At 46.5% G+C, this 21,423-nt stretch overlaps 2 protein-coding genes across 3 annotated transcripts in view; one reads left to right on the top strand and one right to left on the bottom strand.

Annotated features, from left to right (window-relative positions):
* Nucleotides 1-21,423, bottom strand: part of DUSP15 (dual specificity phosphatase 15) — a 746,139-nt gene that overhangs the window by 187,513 nt on the left and 537,203 nt on the right. The window lies entirely within an intron of this gene.
* The window catches only part of HCK (HCK proto-oncogene, Src family tyrosine kinase), a 50,632-nt gene continuing 33,366 nt past the window's right edge, over nt 4,158-21,423 (top strand). The window contains exon 1 of one of the 2 annotated variants that reach the window (XM_050807146.1): nt 4,158-4,278. The gene's annotated coding sequence lies outside the window, so the exon portion shown is untranslated. Of the gene's footprint in view, nt 4,279-4,746; nt 5,041-21,423 lie in introns of those variants that run through there. The other variant, XM_050807144.1, reaches the window with a different exon arrangement.

Below are 21,423 nucleotides of genomic sequence, written 5' to 3'. Positions count from 1 at the left end.
CTGATCTAGAATTGGCCCCCTGCCCCAGGACACAGTTGGTTCTCCAGACTTCAGTCACAGCAAAGTCCACCCTCATTTCAGAGTTCTTTTTATTCCATGTTCAAAAGGGACCACTACCCACAGGGCAATATCTCCTTTTTAAAGTTATATGCTCCTTCTTTTATCTTTGGAACAAGGCAGAGTGAAACAAAAGCGATTTCCAAATTATACTTTAATCAGTGCCTGAGCAGCAGTTTGAAATCTTAATGATTAGGCTGTACTAATGATATTGACTATCTATATCTAGCATACCTAAGCACTTTACTTACATTTCATTCTCAAAATGACCCGCTGAGGTAAGTAATAGTATTATTCCGACTTGACAGATGAGGAAACTGAGACTCAAAGAGGTGACAGTCAAGTCACTTCTTTGTACAACATTACCCAGTTGGTAACGGCAGTGCCTGGTTTGAACTCTAGTCTGACTCCAACGATGGAACATTCAGTACTCTTTTTTTTTTTTTTTTTTTTTTTTTTTTGAGAAGGAGTTTTGCTTTGTCACCCAGGCTGGAGTGCAGTAGTACAATCTCAGCTATCTGCAGCCTCTGTCTCACAGGTTCAAGCAATTCTCCTACCTCAGCCTCCCGAGTAACTAAGCCTCCCGAGTAGCTGGGATTACAGATGCCCGCTACCACACCTGGCTAATTTTTGTATTTTTAGTAAAGATGGGGTTTCACCATGTTGGCCAGGCTGGCTCAAACTCCTGACCTCAGATGATCTGCCCACCCCGGCCTCCCAAAATCCTGGGACTTCAGGCGTAAGTCACCACACCTGGCCCTTAGCACCACTTTTGTGGTTAGCTATAGTCTCCATGACAATGAACCAATGAATAATTGAGTAGACAAAATGTTTGCCACCTCCAAAGACTTGTAAGGGGGTGTTTTAGAATACAATTTGTAATTGTATAAATGTTCTTTGATGCAAATATGGGTTAGATGGGAATTTTTTGAATTGAAAAGAATGACAATGCCAAATGTTGGCAAGGATGTGGAACAACTAGAAATCATAAATCACTGATGGGAATGCAACATGGCGTAACCACTTCAAAAACCAATTTAGGCCAGGCATAATGGCTCACACCTATAATCCCAGCGCTTTGGGAGGCTGAGGCAGGCAGATGGCTTGAGCCCAGGAGTTCAAGACCAGCCTGGGCAACATGGTGAGACTGTATCTCTACAAAAAAAAAAAAAAGAAAAGAAAAAGAAAAAGCTGGGCATGGTGATGTTCCTGTAGTCCCAGCTACTCAGGAGGCTGAGGTGGGAGGATCCCTTGAACTCAGGAGACAGAGGTTAAAATGAGCCAAGATCATGCCATTGCACTCCAGCCTGGGTGACAGAGCAAGACCCTGTCTCAAAAAAAAAAGAAAAAGAAATTAGCAATTTATTGCAAGTTAGACATACACTTGCTATATGACCCAGCAATTCCAATCCTAAGTATTTACCCAAGAGAAATAAAAATATGCCTACACAAAAACTTGTACATGAATATTTATAACAGCTTTGTTTATATAGCCCCAAACTGAAAATGACCCAAATGTCTCTCAACAAATAAATGGATAAACAAATAGTGTTACTTCTATACTATGGAATACTACTCAGCAGTAAAAATGAACAAACTACTGGAACATGCAACAGCATGGAAAAATCTCTGAGTACAAGAAGACAAACACATAAGAAACATACTGTATGACTATATTCATGAGAAATTCTAGAAAAGACAAAGCTAATGTGTAATGGCAAAAAGCCAATCAGTGGTTACCTAAGGCTACCTAAGTGTGGGAGGAGTTGACTGCAGTAGGACATAAGGGAACTTTTTGGGGTGATAGAAATGTTCTATATCTTGATTGGGGTGGTGGTTACACAGGTATATATATTTGCTAAAACTCATCAAGCTGAATATTTATGATGGTAGATTTTATTCACGACAATAAAGTTGACAGAAGCTTTGGGAAAATGCACAAGGAATTCAATTGCAGCATTATCTTTAGGACAAAACATTTGGGAAACTGTCCATGAACAGGATCACGTGTCAGCTCTCTGGTTCTTTACTATCAGAATAGCAAACTTTTGGAAGGAAATGTAGCTGATGCTAATACGGACCCTCTACTGCCCCCTGGGCCTTTACTAAGAGCTGCGCTTCTCTTCCTGGAGACCCTCTGGTGGCTGAAGCATGCATCAGGGAGGCCAAAATGCTGGAGGGTCAGTACCCCTGAAGTACCCCTCATCCAGTGTCCAACAGGAGTTGGTGTGTAAGTGCCCCAGCTCCCTCACCTGACAGGTGGAGCAACTCTGAAGTGGGTATATCTCCAGAGATCCCCTGCAGAATTGAATTCCAGTTGCCCATAATGGTAACTGGCTTCATGATACTCTTTTTAACTGGCTTCCCTCCCTTCCCTGTCTCATCCACCTACTGCCCTACTCTTGTCTTCTGCATCTCTTAAATAAACTATTTTCACTTAGATCCATGTCCAGGGTCTGCTTCTGGGGAACTCAAATTAAGACCAATGGATAATACCAAGGGTTGGTAAAGATAAGGGGAAATGATGGGAGAAAGAGTGGGGCAGTGGTAATTCTGCAAACACCTGTCATTCTTGGCAAAGCAAGTCCTTACAAAATTCTAATGTAGGACGATAAAGGGGACGTGTATGAGGATGTCCACTGTGGCACTATTTACAGTAGTGGGAAATTGTGTGCAATCTAGGTGTCCATGACTAGGAGAATGGATAAATAAAATGTGAAGGATGTAAACAGTGACTATACGTATGGCCACTACCTTTGGAAACATGACTGGATATTAACAACAGTGATGGGGTGGTGGGAGGGAATGTACAAAAATTGATGAGTAACATTAAACATACCTTCAGAACATTATCTGTTTTTATAAAAAGCATATACAGGCTGGGTGCAATGGCTCACACTTGTAATCCCAGTACTTTGGGAGGCCAAGGCATGAGGTTCAGTTGAGTCCCAGAATTCAAGACTAGCCTGGGTAATATAGCAAGACCCCATCTCTATTTTTTTTTTTTTTAAGTTATCTATGCCATACCACACTGAACGCATCTGATCCTTGGAAGGATCCTGTCTGACCTTGGAAGCTAAGCAGGATCAAGCCTGGTTAGTACTTGGATGGGAGACCCCCTTAAAACAGCACTGTAGGCTAAAGAGAAGGAAAAAAGGCCCGTGCAGGCACATATACCAAAATCATAAGAGTAGGGTCATTGTCTTTCCCATTCATGGTTCTTCCACCCTTCCCCACCAGGGGACATTTTACAAATGTCTGGAGACATTTTGTTGTCACAACTGGGGAGGAGGACGCTATAGACAACTAGTGGGTAGAGCCCAGGAATCCTGTTAAACATCCTATCATTCACAGGACAGTCCCCCACAACAATTACGTGGCCCAAATGTCAATAGTGCCAAGTTAAGAACCCCTGCATCCCCCAGCCCCCAGGACAGCATTGCTGAATGAATTATGAATGAATGAATGAATGAATGAATGAATGAAGAAATGAGTGAAGAAATGAGTGAAGAAATGACGGTAGCCCCGATCAGCTGATAGAACGGGAACAGAGAGACACAGTATGATTCTTGTACATTTTGGAGATTTTGGAGGTGTGTTACACAGAATTTAGGGTGATAGCCCCTGTGTTTTCAGGAGAGGGTGTGTTCTGCCCTTGCCTGGAGCTGGGCACAATCCCATCCACTGGGGGGGGGGGGGGGGGGTCACCCTCCAGCCTGACTCCTCACCTCTCCAGACCACCTCCCCCAGTCTGGGAGTCCTCTGAGCTGCCCGGAAGCCAGGGTGGTTCCTTCGGGCGGGGAACTTTGCATGGCCAGGGTAGTTCCTTTGGTCAGGGAACTTTGCATGGCCACGGTGGTTCCTTCGAGAGAGGAACTTTGCGTGGCGTCTGAATGGAGCAGGCCTGCGGAAGGGAAACCGCTGACCACAGACGGGCCTGGAAGTCTCGGGCCGCGGCGCTGGGGGGGCCGGGCCAGAAGGGAGGGGTCGGAGTGGTGGGGGAAAGGGATCACGATGCTTCCGGGGTAGGGTAAGGCCTTTCCAGGGTGGGGTTGGAATCTTTGAAGACTGTAGCAGGAATCCTTTGATAGGTGGGGTTAGGATCTCTGAAGGGCAGGGTTGGAGTCTTTGGACCGGCGGGATAGACCCCTGGGGATTAAAACTCTTAGGCGGCGGCAGGTTGGGATCGCGCAGGAGCAAGAGCGGTATTGGAACCCTGGGGTTAGTGTTCTAAATCTTTAAGGCAGGGTTAGAATCCACTGAAGTGAGAGTTCGGATCTTTCCATTGGGCAGATTAGAATCTTTGGGGGCAAGTTTAGTTTAAAAATCCTTTGGCGGGGCGGAGTTAGGATCTTGGGAGCATGGGAGCGGGTGCTGGGGTTCTTAGACGGGAGGGTTCGAATCCCCAGGGGTGGCATTTGGGATCCTTCGGAGACTGCGGTAGGACGCTGGGCGGTGGGATGGGGAGGTGTTAGGGAGAGTAGAGCGGAAGGAATGGAGGTTAACATCCTTGGTGGACGCGTTAGAAGCCTCCGATGGATGATGCTAATTTTTTTTTGTTTTTTCTCTTGGTGGCGGGTTTGGGATCCTGCTTGCAGGAGACGGAGGTTATGACCCTTGGGGAGCAGGTTAGGAACCTGGGGTGGCTTCTGAGTCTTCGGGGCGGCGTTAGGACACTTGGGGCGGAGTTAGCATCGCTCAGGGCGCGGCTAAAGCGCCCAGATGGCCTGCGGGCACCACCGCGTCCCTGGTCCCAGTCCGGGAGCACGTCGGAGGCTTAGAGGCGAGTGGGAAGGGACCCAGACAGTGCAGGGCGAGACACGCCCGCGGCACCAAAGCCCCTGCGAGCGCTGCCCCCGCCTCTAGTTCTAGAAAGTCAGTTTCCCAGCACTGGCACCCCGGAACCTCGGGGGCTGCCGAGCTGGGGGGGCGCTCGAGCTGCGAGGATCCGGGCTGCCCGCGAGACCAGGAGCGGGCGCCCAGGTGAGTGCCGCGCACAGGGGACCCGGAATATCCGGCCCGCGAGGGGTCCCAGGCGGCGGAGGGAGTCTAGGGGAGTGGGGAGGGCTGGTTACGGCTGCTGCTGAGGGCAGCGAGGAGAGACGGGAACGTCGGGGGAGCCGCGGGTAGCCTGTGATGAGGGGTCGACAGCCAGGGGAGGGTGCCCAGGAGAGGGGCGGCACTGCTGCGGACTGCTGGATGCCAGGGGGAGGGGAGGGGAGGCCCGTGCAGTGACTTTATCCACCACTTCTCTGGGCTGTCCAGGTTCCCCTTCTGCGGCGGGGTGGGGGGGATTTTTTTTAATTAAAAAAAAAAAAAAAAAAGAAGAAGGAAGGGATGGGGCTTCACAGAGCCTGGGAGGGGAAGGCCCTTACGGTTCCCGGTGGGGGCCGGGTCACGCCGGGTTGGCAGCCGGCTTGGGGAAGGGGGCAGTTGGGCGGAGGCCTGACGTGTGAGCCACACCCAGGCCGGCTGCAGCTGGTCGGCTCTCTGCCCCTCCTCCCACAGCAGGTCTAGGTCAAACCCCTAAACCTCCTGGCCCAAGACTGCCATGCCCTGACACTTTCCTCCTTGTTGGACGAATTCTCCCTCTCAGGATTCGTTTCCTCATCTGTAAGCCGGAGCTATGAAGTCTTTCTTGCAAGGATGCAGGAAATTGGAGTATGTGAGAGGTGGTGCCTGTGAGAGACAGTTAGGCTAGTGGGTAGGGGAGGGGGCTTCTATTGGCAAACTGCCTGTTGGGCCTGGGGTAGAGGATTTGGCCTTTCTTTGCTTCTGTTTTCACAACTGTAGGATGGGGAGAGTAATAGTACCTCCTTCACAGGGTTGTTTAGAGGATTAATTGGATACTGAAGATTCCGGGTAGGGTGACTCACTCCTGTAATCTCAGCTTTTTGGGAGGCTGAGGCAGGTGGATCTCTTGAGGTCAAGAGTTTGAGACCAGCCTGGCTAACATGGTGAAACCTCGTCTGTACTAAAAGTACAAAACTTAGCCAGGCGTGGTGGCACATGCCTGTAATCCCAGCTACTCTGGAGGCTGAGGCACGAGAATCACTTGAACCTGGGAGGTGGAGGTTGCTGTGAGCTGAGATCGCGCGGCTGCACTCCAGCCTGGGCGACAGAGAAAGACTCTGTCTCAAAAAAAGAAAAAGAAAAAAAGAAAGAGAGAGAGAGAGAGAGAGAGAGAAAGAAAGAAAGAAAGAAAGAAAGAAAGAAAGAAAGAAAGAAAGAAAGAAAGAAAGAAAGAAAGAAAGAAAGAAAAGGCAAGGTACTGAAGGAAAGCTCTGAGAGTACTGTCTGACAGTACACAGGCTTAATGTATCTTAACATTGCCCTAGCTAGACACATGGCCCCGCGTTCTCAGACTTCAGCCTACATCAGCATCACCTGGACTGCTTGTGAAAACACAGATTGCTGGGCCGAATCCTAGAGTTTCTGATTCAGTAACTCTGTGCAGGACACTGAGAACTTCCATCCCTGGTGATGCTGCTGCTGCTGATCCAAGGATGGCACTTTGAAAACCACTGGGGTAGCCTATGCCTGGCACAGAAAAAGGCCTCAATACATATCAGTTGCCTTATCCCATGGTTTTTTCTTTATGGTCCTTTTTTTTTTTTAGGGGAGGGGGTGACAGGTTGAAATACAGAAAAGTGGGCCAGGCGCGGTGGCTCACGCCTGTAATCCCAGCACTTTGGGAGGCCGAGGCGGGCGGATCACAAGGTCAGGAGATCGAGACCACGGTGAAACCCCGTCTCTACTAAAAATACAAAAAATTAGCCGGGCGCGGTTGTGGGCGCCTGTAGTCCCAGCTACTCGGGAGGCTGAGGCAGGAGAATGGCGTGAACCCGGGAGGCGGAGCTTGCAGTGAGCCGAGATCGCGCCACTGCACTCCAGCCTGGGCGACAGAGCGAGACTCCGTCTCAAAAAAAAAAAAAAAAAAAAAAAAAAATACAGAAAAGTGAAGAGAATAATATATTAAATATCCCAAGAATCCACCATCCAGAATTAACAAATGATAGCATTTTGTTGTGTTTGCTTCAGATTTTAAAAAATTAATTTACTAAAAGTAACAGAAAAATTTGAAGTCTCCCCACCTTGTGTCACTCTCAGTCCTGTTTCTATCCCTCCCCAGGGGGCAACCGCTGTCGTGATTACAGTCCTTCCAGGCTGTGCCTTTAAAAATGGATTGTGTATAAGTGTATGCATAAACAGCACATATTATTGTTTTGTGTGCTTTAAAAATGCTATCTATGCGGTGGCTCATGCCTGTAATCTCAGCTGCTCGGGAGGCTGAAGCAGGAGAATGGCTTGAACCCGGGGAAGCGGAGGTTGCAGTGAGCCGAGATCGCGCCATTGCACTCCAGCCCGGGCAGCAAATGCGAAACTTCATCTCAAAAAAAAAAAAAAAAAAGCTATCTAACTGTGAGACTTTTCTGCAATTCTGAGAAAGGGGATAGCAGAGGAGCATATTTGCCCCTTCTTATCATTAAGTTGTCAAAATCTATCCAGGATGAGAAATAGAAAACAGAGGCCTCATTCATTCCTTCCAGCTGCTGTGGAGTATCCCAGCAGGTGACCACTCTACAGTATTTCCCATTCCCCTGTGGGTAAATACTCCAGTTGTTCCTAGGTGTACACTACAATGAACAATATTGCCAGGAGCATCCTGGATATGTAGCTTTCAGCCCATGTACAGGTGTTTCTTGAGGAAAACACCAAAAGGATAGATGGCTCCCCAGAGAGGGCACCTGTCACCCTCCCCTTTGTGCGACAGGAGTACTGAAGCCCGAAGGGTTACTCAGGGACTCTGGGGCAGAGAAGAGAAAAGAATATTGCTCTGCTGACCTCCCAGCTGTCCCTGGATCAATGGCCCTTCTTCCAGGCCTCATGTTCTCTGCTGTAAGGCGCTTCACTTGCCTGACTCACTGTGCCTGGCACTTAGTAAGTGTTCAAGAAAATGGAAGCATGAATCTTTTGATGGAACAATAACAATATTTTCATATATCTTTATGTAGTCTTTTCTATGCACTTTTAAATTAACATAATTAGTAAAATGATACCCATAGATTATATTTATCTTATTTGCTTTGCATTACATTGTAGCATTTTCCAGGTCATTAAAATGTTCTTAAATTTTTAGTGGCTGCATAATATTCCACTGTTTGCCTGTATTAAAATTTGCTTAACGTTTCTAACAGAGCAATCTTTTTTTTTTTTTTGAAACGGAGTCTCGCTCTGTTCCCCAGGCTGGAGTGCAGTGGCACCATCTTGGCTCACTACAAGCTCCACCTCCTGGGTTCATGCCATTCTCCTGCCTCAGCCTCCTGAGTAGCTGGGACTAAAGGCGTCCGCCACCGCACCCGGCTAATTTTTTGTATTTTTAGTAGAGACGGGGTTTCACCATGGTAGCCAGGATAGTCTTGATCTCCTGACCTCATGATCCACCTGTCTCAGTCTCCCAAAGTGCTGGGATTACAGGTGTGAGCCACTGAGCCCGGCCAGCAATCTTTTATACAGTTTGAAATTTTTAGAAATATTTTAATTGAGGTGAAATTCACATAACTTTATAAAATTAACTATATGATTTTTAAGTGAACAATTCAGTGGCCTTTGGTATATTCACAACATTGTACAAGCACCTCTCAGTAGCTCCTAAACATTTCCATCACCCCTGAAAAAGGAAACTTCGTGCCCATTAAGCAATTACCCCCATTCCCCCATCCCCCTGGCGACCACCAATCTGCTTTTTGTCTCTACGGATTAATTTATTCAGTACATTTAATATAAATCGAAGCATACTATGTGACTTTCTGTGTCTAGCTTCTTTCACTTAACATAATGTTTTCCAAGATTCATCCACATCGTGGCAACTATTAGTACTTTATTCCTTTTGTGGCCAAATAATATTCCATTGTATGAATATTCCACAATTTATTGACCCATTTAACTGCAGATGGAAATTCGGGCTGTTTCCACATTTTGACTGTTGCGAATAACACTGCTATGAGCATGCATATGCATGCACGTATTTGTTTGAGCACCTGTTTTCAATTCCCTTGGGTATATACCTAGAAGTAGAGTTACTGGTTCATATAAAAGTTCTATCTTTAACTTTTTGAGGAACTGCTATGCTGTTTTCCACCATTTTACATCCCCACCAGTAACATACACGGGTTTCAATTGGCTTCACATCCTTGCCAATGCCTACTATATTTTTTATTATTATTATTATTATTATTACCATTCTAATGGGTACAGAAAGCATGAATCTTAAACTCATTCAAACCAGGCTGCCCTCTGGGGGTTCTTACCCCTAGGAAGTAAGGAGAAAGTTGTCTACACTCTAAGGACTAGCCAGGGCTTGGACTTTAAACTCTCCTAGAAAGTAAATTCTACAAGAGCACAAACATATTTGTCCTATAAACCACTGTATCTTCTAACGCCTGGCACCTGAAACATAGTAGGGCCTCAAAAAAACACTGAAGGGGCAAACGTAATGAATGTTGGACAACCTCCTCCCTGCCTTGCCTGAGATATTTCAGCTGCTCTCCCCCAACACCCCTCCACCCACAGTGATTATTTTTAATTAGTTGCTAACATTTAAATTCAGGAGAGCTCACATAACCTGGATTTCTGTCTCCTAAAAAATTAGAAGAGTTAGCAGCCCTGAGACTAGAACCCACGACTCCAGTTCTCCTCAGACAACCTCAGTGGAGCCGGGGACTGCCCTGGACTGTCCAGCTTGCACGGCCCTTGCCAGGCCCACTTACCTCATGCGCGGAACCCTCCAGGTCTGTACAGTCATTTGAGTTTTCAAACCCCACCCTTTGGGTCATGACAAGGCTTCCTTTTTTAAAGAAAAGGAACATGAAGGGCTGGGCGTGGTGGCTTACTCCTGTAATCCCAGCATTTTGGGAGGTCGAGACAGGCAGCTCATCTGAGCTCAAGAGTTTGAGACCAGCGTGGGTAACATGGCAAAACCCTGTCTCTACAAAAAATACAAAAATTAGCTGGTTGTGGTGGCACATGGCTGTAGTCCCAGCTACTCAGGAGGCTGAGGTGAGAGGATCGCCTGAGCCCAGAAGTTGAAGGTTGCAGTGTTCTAAGATTGCAGATACTGCACTCCAGCCTGGGTGACAGAGCAAAACCCTGTTAAAAAGAAAAGAAAAGAAAAGGAATGTGAAGCCTAGAGAGGGTAAATGACTTTCCCAAAGTCACACAGCAAGTTAGTGGCACAATCTCTCTCAGCCTCTGTCTGTCTTTCTTACATCTTTTTTTTTTTTTTTTTTTTTTTTTTTTTTAGTTTAGTTTTCTTTATCTATACAAGTCATCAAGCAATCAGCTTCTGCCTTTCTAAATACCCCAACCACATATTGGTCCCCACCCCATTTTTCCAGTTTCCTCCCCCACAGGACTGGGAGTTTGAATGTGCTTTCAGAGGAGTGGGTAATGATGCAGAAGCAGCCTGTGCTTGAGTGTAAATGTGCCCTGGTCTTGGCCCCTGGTTGTGGTCCCACAGCTCTGGATGGCACTGTGCTAGGACGTGCACTCCTGCCTCCCCCCTTGAGTCACCTCCCTGAGTTCCAGGCATCACCCTGAAATCCTTTGGCCCAGGAGATATAAGTGCAGCCAAGAGAACAGGAGTCCCCGCCTCATCTCTACCAGAGAAATGAAGAACAGTCAATACAGCACAGTAGACGACCCCGAGTCTGAGTGCCAGCTCTGCCAAAGACAGGTTGTGATGCACTGGGCAAATCTCTTCCCTTTCTGAGCCTCAGTTTCCACATCCAAAAAAAATGGAACTGAGGCCAGGCGCGGTGTAATCCCAGGACTTTGGGAGGACAAGGCAGGTGGATCACCTGAGGTCAGGAGTTCGAGACCAGCCTGGCCAACATTGTGAAACCCCGTCTCTACTAAAAATGCAAAAATTAGCTGGGCATGGTGGTGAGTGCCTGTAATCTCAGCTACTCAGGAGGCTGAGGCAGGAGAATGGCATGAACCCGGGAGGCGGGGTTGTAGTGAGCCAAGATCATGCCATTGCACTCCAGCCCGGGCCAACAACAGCAAGACTCCGTCTCAAAAAAAAAAAAAAAAAGAGGAACTGAGAAGGATACTACTCATGATTCCTGCAGCATGATTCCTTTTATGTCAAAACACACAGACACACAGACACACACACACACACACACACACATACACACACACCCACACCCACTAGTCCATCATAGCATATATGTCTTAGTTTGAGTTTCTCCAGGAGGAGACCCTAGGCAAGGTTTCGAATGCAAATAGTTTGTTTGAGAGCTGATTCCAGAGACCCTTCTAGGGGAGTAAGGAAGTAAGGCAGGGAATGGAAGGCGGTCAGTAAAGGTGTCTTCTCAGTCCAGTTACCACTGCAGGCACCTGGAGCTCACTCCCACTGAGGAGCTGTGGGAGCCAGGGTAGAACAGGCTCGAGAGGCGAGGGAACCGGGGTATTTGTCCACCCACTCCTGTCTTTAGTTGAAAACTACTCCTGGCGGTGTGATAATTCTCTAGCACTTTCGGCTTGCCAAGCTCACAGGCAGAGCAGGCACCCAGTAGCCACAGAGAAACCTCTGCAGGTGCCGGCAGCTGGAAGTCCAGCCAGAATGTGCGGAAATGGTAAAGGGCGGAGTGATAGAGGCAGAGCACTGACAGCCTCTGCTTCAACATACATGTTTGTAAATGCAGAGGCAGAGGCCGAGGTCAAATGCTGGCAGAGGCTAGCTGGGTCGGGGAAGAGGTGGCCATGGAGGGCTTAGAGAATTAGTAATCCAAGAGTGTCCTAAATGTATCTGTAATGTTTTAATCTTCCTTCCCTTCTTGCTTTTCCTTCCTTCCTTCCTTCCTTCCTTCCTTCCTTCCCTCCTTTCTTTTTCTTTCTTTCTTTCTTTCCTCCTTTCTTTCTCTCTTTCTTTCTTTCTTTTCTCTTTCTTTCTTTACCTTCCTTCCTTCACCTTTCTCCTCCTTCTCCTCCTCCTCCTCTTCCTCCTCCTCCTTTTTCTTCTTCTTTCTCTCTTCTTTCCCTTCCTTCCTCCTCCTCCTTCTTCTTCTTTTCTTTGCTTCTATTTTCTTTCTTTCTTTCTCTTTCTTTCTTTCTTTCTTTCTTTCTTTCTTTCTTTCTTTCTTTCTTTCTTTCTTTCTTTCTTTCTTTCTTTCTTTCTTTCTTTCTTCCTTTTCTTCTCTCTCTTTCTTTTTCTTTTTGAGACAGGGTCTCACCCTGTCTCCCAGGCTGGAGTGCAGTGACGCTATCATGGCTCATGCAGACTCAACCTCCTGTGTTCAAGCGATCCTCCCACCTCAGCCTCCTGAGTAGCTGGGATCACAGGCACATGCCATCACACCCAGCTAATTAAAAAAATCTTGTAGAGATGGGGTCTTGCCATGTTGCCCAGGCTGGTTTTAAATTCCTCGGCTCAAACGATCCTCCTGTCTTGACCTCTCAGAGTGCTGGTATTACAGATGTGAGCCACCATGCTTGGCCTGTAATGGTTTAATTTTTTTTTTTTTTTTTTTTTTTTTTTTTTTGAGACGGAGTCTCGCACTGTCACCCAGACTGGAGTGCAGTGACACGATCTCCGCTCACTACAAGCTCTGCCTCCCGGGTTCACGCCATTCTCCTGCCTCAGCCTCCTGTGTAGCTGGGACTACAGGCGCCTGCCAACATGCCCGGCTAATTTTTTGTATTTTTAGTAGAGATGGAGTCTCACCTTGTTAGCCAGGATGGTCTCGATCTCCTGACCTCGTGATCCGCCCACCTCGGCCTCCCAAAGTGCTGGGATTACAGGCGTGAGCCCCTGCACCTGGCCAGTGGTTTAATTTTTAACAAGAAGGATGCACTAATGTTTTACTAGGTGGTAAAAGGTCATTTTAAAAACAAAATACATACCCTTCAAAAATGACAGAAACTGAGACCTGGAGCTTTGTCAATTATTAAAAAAAAAAAAAGTAAAAGGGTCAGCACATGTGTTACTGTGGCTTTGAGGATTCCATTTGTGGAGGACAGGTTTGGGGGCAGCTGACCTCTCAGTACCACAGCAGGTTAAAGTGAAAAGTGGCCCTGGTGGTGAACTGGCCACTGTGTCCTCTCTGGAAGAGGAAACTTCCACTGAGTAGCAGCCAAGGAAAGACTGCTTCTCTCCCAGCAGAAGCGAGCAAATGTGCATCACCCTTCTCAGTTTAAACATATATTTATAGCTATTGGTTTTCTTTTTGTTTGTTTGTTTTTGTTTTGAGATAGGGTTTCACTCTGTTGCACAGTCTGGAGTGCAGTGGCGCAATCTTGGCTCACTGCAACCTCCGCCTCTCGAGTTCAAGCAATTCTCCTGCCTCAGGCTCCCAAGTAGCTGGGATTACAGGCGCCCACTACCACACACAGCTAATTTTTGTATTTTTGCTGGAGACAGGGTTTCACCATGTTGGCCAGCCAGTCTCGAACTCCTGACCTCAGGCGATCCACCCGCCTTAGCTTCCCAAAGTGCTGGGATTACAGGCATGAGCCATTGCACCTGGCCTATTTATAGCTATTGTTTAGACAGGAAATCTGGGGGCATCCAGCAGGCTAAAGGGGACTTCATTCAATAAGAATTTATTGAGCACATGCTGTGTTCCAGTTTTGCATACTGGGGATATAGCGGTGAACACAACAAAGTCCTTACTGTCATATCTCACATCCTAATGGTCAGATGGATAATAAACAAATCAACAGGTAATACATTAGGTGTGTTAGTCCAGGTCCTTTTTTATTTTTTATTTTCTTTTTATTTTATTTTTTTTTTATACTTAACTTCAGCATACCCTGAGATGGTTCAAGTCCTTTGAGAAGCAGACTCCCATAGCATTAAATGTGCAAGACATTTATTGGAGGAAATGGCTATGATAGAAAATGGGAAGAAACCAGGAGAAGACAGGAGAGCCATCAGATATTGAGGCACCTCTGGCCACGAATGAAAAAGAAAAGGAAGGAAAAAAGGAAGGAAGAAGAAAGGAATAAAAGGAGGATGTGTCTTGGACTGCCGTGCCATTTTTTTTTTTCTGTTGTTTCTTTATTTTGTTTTTTTTTTTTTTTTGAGACAGAGTCTCACTGTCGCCCAGGCTGGAGTGCACTGGCACAGTCTTAGCTCACTGCAACCTCCACCTCCCGAGTTCAAGCAATTCTCCTGCCTCAGCCTCCTGAGTAACTAGGATTACAGGCATGCACCACCATGCCTGGCTAATTTTTGTATTTTTAGTAAAAACAGGGTTTCACCATGTTGGCCAAGCTGGTCTTGAACTCCTGACCTTGTGATCCGCCCGCCTCGGCCTCCCAAAGTGCTGGGATTACAAGCGTGAGCCACCGTGCCCGGCTGCCATGCCATTCTAAGGAACGTTTGTCAAGGCTGTTAAGGAGCCTTTGGCCAAAGTCTCTTGGCAGAGGTCCCCCAGAAATGGGCAGGCTTCAGTCTCCCTGCCACACTCAGTCATTGGCTGGGAGCAGCCCTTGACAGCAGTGATGCAGCCCATGAGAGCAACTCTGAAGCACAGCAGCTGAGCTGCTGATCAATTTCTCCAATCGTACTCCTGCAGTTGGATATCTGAGAGGTGCATCCTCATGACCACCATGTTTAAGAGGTGGTTAGGGGTATGAAGACTATAGCTGGGAACAGGCTAGACAGTGATGGCACGCGCCACCATGCCCGGCTAATTTTTGTATTTTTAGTAGAGTGGGGTTTCACCATGTTGGTCAGGCTGGTCTCCAACTCCCGACCTGAGGTGATCTGCCCGCCTCAGCCTCCCCAAGTGTTGGGATTACAGCTGTGAGCCACAGTGCTCAGGATGACTTACATTTTAAAAGGCTCACTTATTTGTAAAAGGCAGAATAAGGATTCAAACCCAGCTCCATCTGACTTCAAATCTCATGCTCTATTTTCAGACTGCCCTGCCTCCTGCCTACCTTGGAGATAAAATCATTCCAAGGAGGTTCACAGTTGCTCTGGAATTCTGAAATTGACCAAGGGATCCAAAAGTAACATTGAACATGCTATGAGTTTCATATGTGGTTGAACAAGTGGTTGAAACACATGCATCTCAGAGCCAACCCTATGGCTGAGCCAGGCAAATGACCAAAGGCCCTGAGTTCTCCTTCAGTATGTTGCTCTGTCGCTTGCCATCATGTGAGCCAGGGCCCACACAGCTTCTTGGGGCTGTTACTCCACTTGTCCAATGAAAATGCTGATCTCCCAAGTTTCTTCCTGCTTGCAAAATCAAAGTTTTGAGCTCTGTGAGAAAGAAGCTGAGGCTCAGTAAAGGGAAGAGGTGAGAAGTCAGGAGTGACCCCTAACTGTTTATTAGGGACAATAGTCACTCAGGGATAAAGACAGTTCATTCAGAAGACAGTTAGGGAACCTGAGGAGAGGGAGCTGCTAGACTCTGCACCCCTAAGGCACTGCTCAGGAAGTTGACTCCTGTTGGGGAAATACTTTCTTCCCACCCCCATGGCTGAGCTGTTCTGAGAAGAGAAAGTTCCTGTAACTGAACAGCCTTAAGCCCTGGGCCCCCAGCGGTCTACCTTCTTGAGAGTGCTGTTTGGGTTCCTCATTCTCACCTTCCCCTTCATTGCCCACACCCTCTAGGGCTGACCTCAGTGGATGATGAGAGGCAGGAGAGCTGAGTGCCAGTTGGACCTGCCACTGACTAGCCAGGGGACCCACTATCCCATGGGCTTCCATTTCCCTATCTGAAAAATAACTTCATAATTCTGCTCTGTTGACTTTAGCCAAGTATGATTAGGCCCATAGAGAGTGGAACATAATACATCCATTCCACAAATGTGTATGGAGGGCCTATTAGATACCAGGTGCTTCTTTTTTTGAGACAGTCTTGCTCTGTAGCGCAGGCTGAAGTGCAGTGGCATGACTACAGTTCATTGCAGCCTCAACCTCCCAGGCTCAAGTGATCCTCCCACCTCAGCCTCCCAAGTAGCTGGGACTACAGGCACATGCTGCCATGCCCAGCTAATTTTTTTTTTTTTTTTTTTTGGCAGACACAGGGTCTTGCTATGTTGTCAGGACTGGCCTCGTGCTCCTGGGCTCAAAGCAATTCTCCCACCTCAGCTTCCCAAAGTGCTGGGATTACAGGCATGAGCGCCTGCACCCAGCCTCTATAACCAGAGGCCCTTTTAAGGCATGGCTGCAGTGCCATCAGCTTAATGAGGTCCGTATTCCTCCCATCCTCACCTACTCTAATAGGTTAGTACCATCTTACCTTCTCTTCTACCAAAACCTGGTATCAGGGAGGTCTTTGCCATCAGTCATTTACACTTAAGTGTGAATCACAGTCCCTTATAAGAAATCCCTCTGCACTCTTTGGGCAAGACTCTTTGATGTTTAAGGGGGAATAAATCCAACTCAAAACTGGCTCAAGCAGAAGGAGGTTACTGGAAAATCCCTGAGATATCAGCTTCAGGCAAGGCTTTCTTGACTTTGCCGTACTGCTGCAGGCCTTTTTTTCCAGCTAGAAACCAAAGGCTGGCTCTTGTTGGCCAGAATTGAATCACATGCCCATCTCTGCTTCTTTCTTCCTTCCTTCCTTCCTTCCTTCCTTCCTTCCTTCCTTCCTTCCTTCCTTCCTTCCTTCCTTTCTTTCTTTCTTTCTTTCTTTCTTTCTTTCTTTCTTTCTTTCTTTCTTTCTTTCTCTCTCTCTCTCTCTTTCTTTCTCTCCTTCTTTCCTTCCTTCTTTTTTTTTTTTTGAGATAGAGTCTCGCTCTGTCACCCAGGCTGGAGTGCAATGGCGCGATCTCGGCTCACTGAATCCTCCACCCCCCAGGTTCAAGCGATTCTCCTGTCTCAGCCTCCCAAGTAGCTGGGATTACAGGTGCCTGCCACCATGCCTGGCTAATTTTTTGTATTTTTAACAGAGATGGGGATTTCACCATGTTGACCAGGCTGGTCTTGAACTCCTGACCTCTGATGACCCACCTGCCTCTGCCTCCCAAAATGCTGGGATTACAGGCAGGAGCCACTGTGCCCAGACACCCATCTCTGCTTCTATTACTGCAACTCTCATTGGCTAGATTTGGTCACACACCCACCTGTACAGCCAGGCATTGGAGTCAACTCTATCCCAAGCTGTAAACTGAGACTAGGGGAGGAGTAATTCCCAAAGGAAAATTGGACAACTGTTGTTAGAAGAAGGGGGAATGGATTCTATGCAGGAAAGAACTGCAGCTGCTTCTTTCAGAGAACTTCTCATCCAACATCTCGTTTCACATTTAGAGAAACTGAGGCTCAGAGACAAGTTGAGACTTGCCTACGGTCACACAATGAGCTTATGGCAGAGATGGGACCACAATCCAGGGCTTCACACCCCCAGCCCTTGCAGGCTTCTGCTTAAGCATAGAAGCTCCCAGAAAACCATCTCCAGCCCACTGCATGGATGCTCAGGCAGGCCCTGGCCTCTCCGCCTTGAGCTTGACTCCGAGAGCACAGGCCGAGTCTCTGAGGCCTCCACAGCCAGCATGGTGACCGTGGGAAGCAGCCAGGCACAAGCAAGCTGACCCCTCTCATTTCCCTCAGCGGAGGCTGAGGTGATGAGGAGCAGGTTTCAGGTCCCCAGGGTCAGCAGTGGCCTGAGGAAGTGTCTTTACCAGGGATCAGCAGTTCTGAGTGGGTGTGCACCGAGGCGGGCTACTTCTGCTCCCAGAGCCTGCTTTTGAAACACATTAGATGAGAAATGCGTATGCAGAAGTTTTACACAGTCCTTCACATCCCTAGTCACATAGGACCTCAGGCCAAGCCTGAGAAGCAAGGCCTCCTATTTAGCAGGAAAGAAAAATAAGGCTCAGAGAGGGCAAAGGACTTGCTCAAGGTCACATCCCTAGTCGGTGGCAGAACTGCGATCCAAACTCAAGTGTTCTGACTCCCAAGTTCAGCCTTCATTCTGCTACGTTGGTGGATCTCAAATTTTAGTGTATATACTAATTTCCTGCAGAATTGTTAGAACTACAGATTCCAGGCCCTCACTCCCAGACACTGGTTCATTCAATCCAGAGTGTGATGCAAGAATATGCAAGAATCAGTGAAGACTTTTTGAGTTCAAATGGCAGAAACCCAACTCAAGTTGGCTTAAGCAAAACTGAGAATTTATTTGCCTGTGGACTGGAAAAATCCTGAGGTATAACGGCTTCAGGCACAGCTGGAGCCAGGTGCTCAATTTATCTTCAGGAATTACTTAATCTCCATACCTCAGCTCTGTTGTCCTCTCTGGTGGCTTCACTTTAAAGCAGCTTTTACCTTGATGATGTTGAGGTGGTTTCCAAGAACTCGAGGTTCCTACATCTCAACAATCCTTGTAGAACGAGGGTGCCTTTTCCCTAATTTTTCCAGCAAAATCCCAGAGCAGACTGCCTCAGTGAGGAGGACATCTATGCCTATAGCTGAACCAATATCTGTAGCCAGGGGGCCAGAGGATACGGGATTCTCTGATTGGCCAGGCCTGTGTCAAGTTGCCAATCCCTGAAGGCAAGGGTGGGATCCGCCCCACCAAACCTCATGCACTGAGTGGGAGAAGGCTGGTTCTCCAAAGGAAAATCCAGGTACTGTTGTCTGAAGAGGGACAGATGCTGAGGAGGCAGGAGCAAAAGAGGTTCTCTAGGCTTCTCGGCTAGAATGTTCACATGAATCGCCTGGGAACCTTGTTAAAATGCACATTCTGATTTGGGAAGTGGGGCCTGAGATTCTGCATTTCTTACAGCTCCCCTATGAGGTTGAGGCTGCTGGTTCTCAGGCTAGCTCACACTCTGAGCACCATATTGCATTTCTAAACTCACTCAAGCCACTTTGTCACAAGGCACTCTGCAGCAAGGCCCTGGACTACATAAACCTCTTTCTTCCATCATTCTCTCCCCACTTTCACCCCATCGCCTGTTCCCAAACCCACCTGAATAATATCAGCGCCATCTGTTTGGGAACCACTCACCAACATACCATAAATTCTGCTGACAAATCACGGTTGAAGAAATTGTCCATTGTGCCCTCCAGTGACTTCTTTTTTTTTTTTTTTCTGAGACAGAGTCTTGCTTTGTTGTACAGGCTGGAGTGCAGTGGCACGATCTTGGCTCACTGCAACCTCTGCCTCCCAGGTTCAAGTGATTCTCCTGACTCAGCCTCCCGAGTAGCTGGGATTACAGGTGTGTGCCACCACACCTGGCTAATTTTTTACATTTTTGAAGAGTCAGGGTTTCACTATATTGGCCAGGCTTGTCTCAAACTCCTGACCTCAAGTGATCTGCCCACATCGGCCTCCTAAAGTGCTGGGATTACAGGCATGAGCCACCGCACCCAGGCCCAGTGACCTTCTTATGAGGAGCCACAGAACAAATTATCTTGAATTTAGTACTCAAAAAATACTTGTTTCTGTCAACAGACAAATTGTTGTGCTTCCTGAGATCTTATGGTGATGTTGTACAAGTTTCCATTTTTATCTTGGCTACTAGGAAGCTCAGAGATAAATCTTGTACTCAATGGTAGTAGCAGTCCCATCCTGGGCTTCTAGTTCAATAATCTTTCACTTCTATATGGTGTAGAGTAACGCTTTTTGAGACTTGCAGTGCTCTGTATATGGTTTAATATTATAAGCTCCCTCAAATCCTTTTTGGAAGTCAGTTCTTCTTTGGAATATTCTTGACTTTCTTCCAATCTTTATCTATTCAGATCCTCCCTGTTCTTCAAAACCCAACTCATTATCTTGCTGCTCAATTATTATTATAAACAGGTTGCTTTTTATACGAACTTACTAACATACACATAGGCACATACATTCATTTTACAAGAGTGGTTTGATGTTGTACATGTTTACAGTTTGCGTTTTTCACCCAATAAGTATTTTAGCAATCTTTGCATGGCCCCTCCTATCTTTAGCACTCCCTAGTAGCTTCTTTTTCTTTCATTCTTAAAATTGTGGTAAAATACATATAACAAATTTTCTGTCGTGATCATTTGCAAATGTACGCTTCAGTGGTATTCAGTCCATTCAGAATGTTGTGCAACCCTCACCATCATCCATCTCCATAACTCATTTCATCTGAAACGCTACACCCGTTGAACACTAACTCCTCATTCCCCCTTTCCCCAACCCTTGGCAACCACCATTCTACTTTCTGTATCTCCTAATAGCTTCTTAGTATGTGGCTTCGGAATGTAATTGTGTGTCCAGTCTCCCCTTCTCAACTCGGTCGTAGGAACTATGTCCTGATGCTTTTCTTTTCTTTTTTTTGTTTTTTTGTTTTTGCCCCGTCTTATGGTGCTGACAGACGCTTTTACTTCCTACTACATAAAGCATGGCACGCCAGGCATGCAGCCATTCACTCACTGTGCATGACACTCCTACTGTGTGCCAGGAGGTACTGGGCTAAGCACTGAGGAATGCAGGCGTGAGCACCAGCCTTTCCTGTACTGCAGTGATGGGAGCATTCTGTCTCTGCATGTTTGGATACGGTAGCTCTGAGCCACAGACGGCTGTTGAGCACAGATGGAGTCATAGCTGAGATGTGCTCTAAGAGTAAAATCCACACTGAGATGTGAAGGCTTAGTACAAAAAAAAGAATGTAAAGTATCTCATTAATAATTTTTTATTTATTATATGTTAATAATTTTGATATATTGGGTAAAATAAATACATCTTGAAATTAATTCACTTTTTTTTTTACTTTTAAAAACCTGACTGTAAAAAAATTTTTTTAAATGAAAAATAGGCCGGGCGCGGTGGCTGAAATCTCAGTACTTTGGGAGACCGAAGCGGATGGATGACCTGAGGTCGGGAGTTCAAGACCAGCCTGACCAACATGGTGAAACCATGTCTCTACTAAAAAATACAAAAATTAGCCAGGCGTAGTGGCACATGCCTGTAATCCCAGCTACTCAGGAGGCTGAGACAGGAGAATCACTTGAACCCGGGAGGCAGAGGTTGTGGTGAGTGGAGATCGCACCACTGTACTCCAGCCTAGGTGACAAGAGCAAAACTCTGTCTCAAAAAATTAAATAAATAAATATAATTTTAAAAATAGAAACTAAAAATAAATTTAAAAGGGAAATAAAAATAAATGATTTTTTAAAAAGGAAAAAATAAAATAAAATAAAATTTTAATTTTTAAAAATCTGGCTGTAGAAAACTTCAACTTATATTTGTGGCTCGCATGACATTTCTGGGCCTAGTGACCATGAACATGGACATTTCTGATGCCCTGTCCATGCCAGGCAGTAGACATGGTTCTCTCATTTAGGGTGACAATCACATTTTACACAAATTTGACTCCTGCCAGTGTATCACTTTTAGAAAAATCACACTTTCAGCTGGGCATGGTGGCTCATAT

The sequence above is a fragment of the Macaca thibetana genome, chromosome 10 (assembly GCF_024542745.1).
Source record: "Macaca thibetana thibetana isolate TM-01 chromosome 10, ASM2454274v1, whole genome shotgun sequence".
NCBI lineage: Eukaryota > Metazoa > Chordata > Mammalia > Primates > Cercopithecidae > Macaca > Macaca thibetana.
This window is presented reverse-complemented; position numbering and strand designations above follow the sequence as displayed.